The following is a 9,738-nucleotide window of genomic DNA, read 5'->3' as shown; positions in this document are numbered from 1 at the left end:
TTGGTGCTAATCGATACGGTGCTTTTGCTATCGGCGTCGTTCCTGGTAACAAGTCAATTCTGAATTCTACTTGTCGATCAGGGGGCAATCCGGGAAGATCTTCAGGAAAGACTTCCGGATAGTCACACACCACCGGAATATTTTGCACCTCCTTCTTTTCCTTCTTAGCATCGATCACGAATGCTAGATATGATGTACATCCCTTGGCAAAACACTTTCTGGCTTTCATTAGGGAAATGATTCCAGAGTTTACTCTGCGTTTGTCTCCATACACCATAAACGACTCCTTCCCTGGCGGGTTTACTTTTACTATCTTCTTCCTACATAATATTTCGGCATCATTGGCGCTAAGACAATCCATTCCTAAAACTATGTCGAAACCATTTAACTCGATAGGTAATAATTCCTCGTGGAACTTATTCCCATTCAAGTCAATGAGGATGTTTTTCATACAATGGCTAATAGGTATAAACTTGCCACTAGCAACCTCGACTATCAAAGCATTAACTAGTCTATCTACAAGCAAAGCTAGTTTTCTATCAAATTCATGTGAAATAAAGGAGTAATTGGCTCCAGAATCAAACAAAATTTGGGCAGGCAATTCGTTTACGAGAAAGGTACCTGAAGCGACATCAGCTTCTTCTTTCGCAGCTTCAAGTGTCATCTGAAAGGCTCTCGCCTTCGGCTTTGGTGGAATGTTGGGTTTTGCTGCCTCCTTCTTTTTCGGACAGTCTTTCAAAACATGCCCTTCCTCGTTACATCCAAAGCATACCCTCTTGTTGGACGGACACTCATTGGCATAGTGCCCAGCCTTTCCACATTTGTAGCAAGTCACCTCCTCACTACATTTCCCAGAGTGCTTTTTCTTGCACTTTTCACACCATTTCACTTCGCCTACTCCTCTTCCTCCAAACTTCTTAGACTTTGAAAATTTGCTTTTCTTGTTGGAACCTGCAGTTCCTTCAAACTTTCTCTTTTCGCCAACTTCTGCCCTCTCCAGACCCTTCTCTCTGATCTGGGTCTCAACATTCTTAGCAACCCAGATGGCGACTTTCAAAGTGGTTGCTTGCTTGACCATCGGACCAAAGTCCGCTGGTAATCCGTGGGCAAACTTGTTGACCTTGGAGAGTTCAGTTGGAACTAGGTAAGGAACAAGCTTCATCTTTTCCGTAAAACTAACAGCGTATTCAGTAACGCTCATCTTTCCCTTCTTCAAATTCCGGAACTCATTGTTGATTTCCAGAAGATCCTGCTCAGAGCAGTATTGCAATTTCAGTTGTACCACAAAGTCTTCCCAAGACATCTTGCTAGCTTCTCCCTTGGGCATCGAATCAGCTAGTAACTTCCACCATCTCAATACACCAGATTTTAACAGAGGAATTGCAAGTGCGGTCTTCTGTTTGTTGCTGCACTCACAACTTTCAAACATTGTCTCCATTTCGGAGATCCAATTCATGACTTCCACCGGTGTCGGGCTTCCAGATAGACACGGTGGTTTGGATGCCATGAAATATTTGTATTTGCATCCACGTCCATCACCTCCTCCATCCTGATTGTTTCGTCTAACTATCGGTGGGTTGGCTTGACCAACAACCCCACTGAAGTTTCCTTCATCCGACTGCCCTTCATTCATTTCGGGTTGTTCAACAAGCATCGTAGTTTCTTCCCTATTCTGTTGTAGTAATCGCCTTGTCTCTTCCATTTGGCGATCCAACATCATCTGCATCATTGCTTGTACCCCAGCCATCGTCATTGGCTCAGGTGCAGCTCCTGCAACAGGTACTTGCTCAAGTACCGGGGGTTGCGGTTGTTGATTCCTGTTTCCGTTTGTGTTTCCTACTCCACTTCGTGTTCTTGCCATTTTTGATCTATACACCGAATAAGGCAAATTTAGGTCTTTATCCTCAATAGGTATTTTACATTCTCCTTATCACTCCGAAACGTTTACATGTTAGTTCTAATATCGTAATCGTACGCTTAGAATCCTACACACATAAGGTTTCCAGATCCGGTCGGCAACAGATCATAGATCCGAACAAATAATGGCATATATGGAAAACATATAGCATTTAGCACATAAAAGCATTTTAGACATCTTTCCTAAAATAAACTAGTGCTCGTGTCTAAAATATGGTAGACACTCACCTCACAATCATCACTTAGCATTCTAAGTTTAAGTCTAGAAATCCTACAAATTCCTAGTTCGCTTAAACTGATGCTCTGATATCAACTGTGACATCCCCAAATTCACGGCCAGAAAAGACCGGTTTAATTTATGCTTTTAAAATAATTTCAGAGTAATCCCCTAATTAAAAGAGTTGCGAAATTTGTTCCCAAAACGAAATATGATAAAATAAGATTTACCAAAGCATTTCTTAAAGAAATGTATTTTCATTATATAACAAAACTCGGGATGTCATGTTCCGATACAGACCAAAAGCATAAACGGCACATTATAAGCCATACAACAGTTATATACACTACAGACCTATAATCAAAATATCTTGATAAGTTGTTCAACCTATGCTCTCGCGCCACTACCTGTAATACAAAGAAAATTGAGTGGGTCAGGATTGGGAGCCTGGTGAGCATATAGGGTTTTCAACCCACAATAAATAAATTTATTAATTTCTTCAAACAACAATAACCCGATTACTCATTCCCGTTATCCTCACTTTACGTCCCTAAAACAACTATCACAAGGGACCTAGTCTAAGGATTTTCATCGGGGCGACAACACTGCTTTGGGGGTTTCCCGTCAATTTATGTCAAATAAGTCAACCATGTGGGGGATGGAGTACATCAAATGAACTGTTGGGTTTTGAGCATTCTAACACTCCTATGGTGTACATGCAACCCTATAAACCTTGGATCTATGTTTTCTCTATTATACATGCAAATATTAACTATTCCAAGGTTTCATCCTAACTAGCATATTATGAAGCACCTATACTACAAAGTTCTAGTTAGATGACATACCTTTTGATGTAGCTTGATGTCTTCAAGCTTTAAGAGCTTAGCCCCAATAGTGTGGAAGCCTCAAATGGAATCACAAATCACCAAAACACCTTGGAAGAACTTGAGAGAATATGTATGCACACTAAAATCGGCCCACTCTTATTTTCACACACTTGTGTCAATTTTGTGAGCCAAGGACCCCTTTATATATTATGGAGGATTAGGGTTACATCCATGTAAACCCTAATACCCATGACCTTTCATTTACATAGGATCCAGGGTTAAAAGCTACATGGACCATCCATGAAAGCTTAGCCCAACCTAAATGAACTTGGCCCATTCCATATATATAAGAGTCCATATTTAATTAGTTCTTTTTGATCACTTAATTAGTTCTAAATTAATTCTTGATCAATACTAATTAAATAATATGATTCCATATTAATATATTAGAACTTATAATATATTAATATAAATCATAAATATACTATTCTCAAAAGAGTATCCATATAAATTGTGCCGGTGAAGTGCAACCCAAATGGACCATGCCGGGTCGGGTCAACTACATACCAAATATAGTTATGGACTTAGACATTAATCCAACAGTCTCCCACTTGGATAAGTCTAAAACTATTATTGAGTATGACTTCAAAACCTAACTGGCAATCGTAGCTCTTAAAGCCGCTGTCGAACTCTGACCTTGTCAATGACTTGTCCATTAGATAAGGGATCATATGTTCCTCCATTCTAGATATCATATGGACCGAGACATGGATTATAATCATTCTCTCTGTCCATTTGTTGTTTCCCGATTTTCGATTTATGATGACTGACTGATTGAACAAATTAAATCAGTCCTGGCTTGGCCAGGCACTCACATGTGTCATCACTAAATCATCGAGGGGCCCACAGATATCGCTTTTATCCCGAAGGTAAAAGGAATAGATAAACTTCGACTCATATGGCTTGTTCTACTACTTGTTGAATCATACACAAAGGCACGTTTTATAACATCGAGTTACCAAATGCGTTTGCATGCAATCAATGTATAACCAACTCATAGTAACAACTCATATCTCTAGGTTTGAAGAATATAAGATATTATCGTCTCATGATCACTCGTGATAAAATCCATGAAGTGATTCAAATGAGCGCGGGTTGAATCCAATACTCAGAACTTATGAGCACTCATGAGTGTTGTAGCACCACTTTGTCCACCAACTTGGACCTCTACAAACCAACCCATGACAGTCTTGATTCATATCTACTTTCAACATATGACCGACTGTGGATGGTTTGAATAACTTAATCATTCAGGAAGAACGACTTAGTTATTCTGGAAGTCAAAACATGCAAAGTGAAACACAAGAATAAATGAATCAAATATGGTATCAAACCCTATGAATATAAATAAACACTTTTATTTATCACCATACTGATTACTCATTATTCATTGTTTCGGTTTTATCAACTTTATACTTGAATTAAAAACACTAGTTGTCCCATGCTCCAAGCATGTACACTATGTTTTTCTTAAACAATAGCTTTGCGATACACCAAGTATGCACTCTATGTTTGTCTATGATCATTACTTTGTGAAATAAACCAATTGAACATAATTTCAATGATTCTAATTTCACACTCCCAAATCCTTATCGAAAAATGTGAGAATTCCAAATTCCTATCATTTATCGAAATCTGTTTAGATTTTAAACTTATATGCACTGACCCTCCTGTAATGAATATGTACAAAGTCACAAAGACTTGTCAACAGTCATTATAAGGTATTCCAATGGAGATCAACTCCATGGAAACTAAGTCTCATATTCAAAGTACATTGCTTTGGACATGCTTCTTGCATTAAGTTTTCTAATCTTACACAGATAACTTCCACCTATGGAGACAACTCCGTATTCTCATTTTGACTATCACTTCTGAATAAGAGATGCCTCTTTTCAGAATATGTCAGTATGGTCCTTCCAAAATTAGCACTATACTTCCAACTGTCCCTGAGCAACCAATCTTTGGTAAACCTCAGATTGTCCTCGACAATTGCTTAATCATTTTAGTCATATCCAATTCTAGACCTTTTCCCTTCTTAATGCCTCTGGGCATTTGGAAAAATTTAGAAATGACAAATATTATAGCACATGCAATCGATTCTGTACCCAAAGCAAATGGTACACGATTCATGATGTCTCACATAAAGACATGATTCTAGACCAGTCTTTTGCTACAATATTTTTATTTGCCATGTTTTCAAAATTTGACTATGAAGAGGGATGCCGTAATCATAATCGAATTTTGAGAACGCAATATATAGAATTTCCTTAAGTTGAACCAATCCAATATGAAATTCATATGTATATTCTTGACTAAAGATGATTAAGGTCTCAATCTAAGCCTTTAGAACTGAAATGAAGTATATCCTCTCCCTTAATTATAGCAAAACAACTTTTTCAATCCCTGCAGCCTCACGAATTGAAACTTTTGTTTTCTATAATTAACATTTCTAACTTGCAACACTAACAATAATTATCATGCTCCCACTAATATGATGATTATTAGCATAACACTTATGCTCCCACTAGCTTTGACATGTACTCAGAAATCAGCTGGACTTCTAGAAATCAATACTTTATTGACTTTCTTACCAAAGTTCAGATTTCTGATACGAGATGCTTTGATAAAACTTTATCAAAATCATACACCTTTCCTTAGATAGCATGCATGCGTGTCTAAACAATTTCAGAACTATGAAAAGGGATGTCGTAATCATAGTCTCAATTGTTTAGACCTTTTGCCATCTGCTTCAAATCTACTTGGTGGAAGTGTTTCCTCACCATCATTTTCATGAATCGGAGAGAAACCTTATGACCCTTAGATTTTATGGTGTATGTGTTCTTATCCATGTGAATCGTCAAAACCATAGTCACAAGACAAGGATAATGACAAATCCAAACTCCTATGGACTGAACTTATGCAATCTTAACTTCTTGCTACCTGGCAGTACAGGGCCTGCCATTGCTTCCAAGTTGTTATGCAACCAATTGAGAATTTTCAGAATCCTGTGCAAAGCCAACTTTAACTGGAATGGGCACAGAATATGTCAACACGATAGGTTATAAACCTCAAGTCGTGTGCTAGTGAAGAACCTCAGGTTTTATTCTTGATTAGTTCTTGAAATTCTTTTTAGGATCTTTAAGACTCCCACTATCCTCTTGACATATAAGACTATCTTGCCAAATATTCAAGAGATAGTGCGGATTCTTTATCAAGACAAACACTTCACACAATTAGCCTTAGTTGGTCTTTGTTTTATCCAAAACATCACAACTTACCAATTTCAAATGTACAAGAGTAGGACACTTTTACTCTTACATTTGACAAGTGTTTTAAACCTTTCTTTAAGATATGTCACTCAAGTTACAATCTTGGAGTATGACTCTAAGAATTGTTTTGGAACGAAGTATGACTCATCTTCCTGATCTAACCATTTCAACAATTCATGACTCCTCTTCTTAGTCATAAGAATGCACTAAGATGACCTTTAGAGGACTAATTGTGATATGATTTCTAAATCATTAAGATGATCACAAACATGATACTAAAGTACTCTCCCATCTTTTCAGATTTGAGAAACTTTTATCTTTCTGCCTAATTTGATTCTTCCCATTCGTTCTACCATACATTGAGACTTTTCCAATGTTTCAGAATTATACTTAAACTTGTAAGTATAACCATATTTACTAAACTTTAGTAAATCAAATAGTCTTAACGAGCTTTGTGGTGGACATGACCAGTGCACAAGAATGTGTACTCGATCCCTTTAGTCCTTCACTTGACTCACACATCCATGTGAACAAGTAATTAGTCTTGATTTTCCAATGCTTGAAAGTTCTCATTCATCATACTATTCAACTTGCATGATTCCAAGTTTCGGTCCAATTGAAACTTGGGTGATGAGGAACTTTCCTGATTTGGTAAATTTAGACACTACCACAAATGAAAGAATCAAATTCATTTTCCAATATTGCTGTCAGTGGAATCATATAAGCAATAATTTTCCACAAATGTCATTGTAAGGATACTTCAAATAAATAAAATTAAACAATTTTCTTTTATTTTAAAACTTTGTGGAAAAACTTATCCTTACAATCCACATGGAAAATTGTTGTTATCTATTCCTTAGCAATATATCATAACTTCTTAAGCAACTGCTCAAAATTCTGATGCGATCGAAATCCACCTTCGCGATCAGAATCAGCATATACTTCCTTTAAGATTTCTCTCTATTCTTTGATTCTTAAAACATCAACATGTGACCCAGTCACATCATGTAATGAGGATCTCAGAATAGAACTTAACAGAGTTAGATAATGGGCTCTACCTGATGTAGAGTCAAACTTATTGACTTTAACATCCTTAGGTAAATTTGGCAGCTTTGCAATCAACGCCCCTTCCTTTGGCAAAATAAACATATGGACCCTTTGGTAATGGGACTATCTCAGACTTAGCCTTTCTCTTTACCATTTGGTCAACCGGGTTGACTATGGCCAATCCCTTTCCATTGGGAAGAGAATGCTTTTTCTGGATTTCCAGTGTCACCATTGTCACTGTCCATAAATTTATTTTTTTTTGGACGTTGATCTTCTAATCAAATTTGCTTTACTATCGTTCCAAATCATTGCTGATTCAACAACACCAAGCAAATAGATATGATCATTAAGGTTCATGTCATAGTCTGTTTCATAGTAGTCCCAAAGGAACTCACTATGTGACTTAGAAAGTGATTGAACATCCAACTTTCTCAAGACTTTGACACCCAACTCTCCCGGCTTGTCAATATGTGACTTCATCTCTAAGATGTGATCACACATAGACCTTGCTTGCCATTAGGGCTTGAGTGACCTTGAACTTGTGGGTTAGAGAGAATAATTGGAGGAGGTTGAGGAAGAGAAGTATGACTTCCATGAGCCAAACTCGGGAAGTCATATTTATTAGGAAAGCTTGGTTTGGGAAGATCATTGTTGTCTAAACCAGACATCAAAAATGGGAGAAATTCACGTAAAGTTGATTTAAGTCCTTAATATAACACCCAATACGATATATTAAGGCTAGGACCCAACAAACTATTTTATAACTTGGAAGAGGGATGCCGTAATCCAAGCTATAAAATATTTGAAGGTAGGTGAATGACGATTCACCAATTTTCACCAAGATAAACGAAATGTATTATTAGGTTTTAATTGGTTTTGAAACTCCTAGATTCTTTTGAGATTCATTGAACTTTTCAATGGCATGTTTCAATATCGAGTGTGCCCTTCAGGTTTTGTGACTGGGATGTCGAGGATCACAAAACAAGGTGTAAGTAACCATGCAAATATATTTGGTACCCTTAATATTTACCCCTCAATCGATGTGCCGGTTAACCACACACACTCCAACGATACTATGATAAAATTAAGTTACCCTTTGCCTACCTTGTTAAGTCCATGTTAGTGTGCCGGTTAACCACACACGCTCCACTAACAGCTTAAACAAAGTGCAAAGTGTAATTTCATGGATTAGCACCTTATTCACATTTGCCTAAGTAACTAAGATTGAGAATTTATAAGTGTTTAGTTACTTAGTATTTATCATTATACTTAAAATGAAGGGAGAATTATAGTCCTTGTCCTACCTGTTCGGCTAACGACCCTCCACCGGTCAAGGAAGCGGTGAGTGAGAGTGGACACCCATTAAACTGCCAATTTATAGGCAGTAACCTTATACCCCCTTATAGACCGGCTTCGTGAATGATGCCTACTAATGGTAAGACGACTTGCTCTTATATATATAATATATTAAACTTTTAATATTATAATAGTATAAGGGTGTATTTTAGACATTTAAAATACTTGGTGGTTTAATCTATTAATTAAACTAGACTTTTAATTTAATTAAACTCAAACCATATATTTATGGATTTAATAATACTCTTTTAATTAAACGCTTTAATTAACTATTAATAAAGTCCATAAGAGTTAATTTGAACTATTCAACAAAACATCATAATTCCAATTATTAAACTCAAAATTAAAACCATTTAATTAATTGTTTAAGTTATGAACCCAAGAGTTTTAGAATTCAATTCTTTTTTTTCATAAAAAACTTTTCTCAAATTCCAAAACTTGAGGGCAAGTTTTGTAACTCTTGAAAACTTTTGGATTCCATAACTTATGGAGTTAAATACTTGTTTTATGATGAAACTTTTCATGTTCCATAACTTAAGAACAGGTTATGGAATTCTTTAAAACATTAAGACCAAGTTTTGTAACTCCATAAAAAACTTTGAATCAATTTTTTTTAAAACCCTTTTCATATCCATAACTTATGGAGGTTTCAAAAAACTCTTTAGATCAAACTTTTAAAACTAATAAAATAATCATATCATTTTATCTTTTACTAAATTTGACCTAATTCAACTCATATAGCAAATGATTCAAATTTTACAAATAATTAGTTTTTCACAAAAACAAGTAATTATCTTAAAATTTGACAAACGTCATGTTTTTTTTTCTTTTTTTTTCCAACTTTGAAAATAAAACATTTGCATCAATATAACAGAAAACAACCCATGACTCTGATACCACTGTTGGGTTTTGAGCATTCTAACACTCCTATGGTGTACATGCAACCCTATAAACCTTGGATCTATGTTTTCTCTATTATACATGCAAATATTAACTATTCCAAGGTTTCATCCTAACTAGCATATTATGAAGCACCTATACTACA

This window comes from Lactuca virosa, chromosome 1, assembly GCF_052849685.1.
Source record: "Lactuca virosa cultivar CGN04683 chromosome 1, Lactuca_virosa_CGN04683_v6, whole genome shotgun sequence".
Lineage (NCBI taxonomy): Eukaryota > Viridiplantae > Streptophyta > Magnoliopsida > Asterales > Asteraceae > Lactuca > Lactuca virosa.
Note: the sequence above shows the minus strand (reverse complement) of the source record.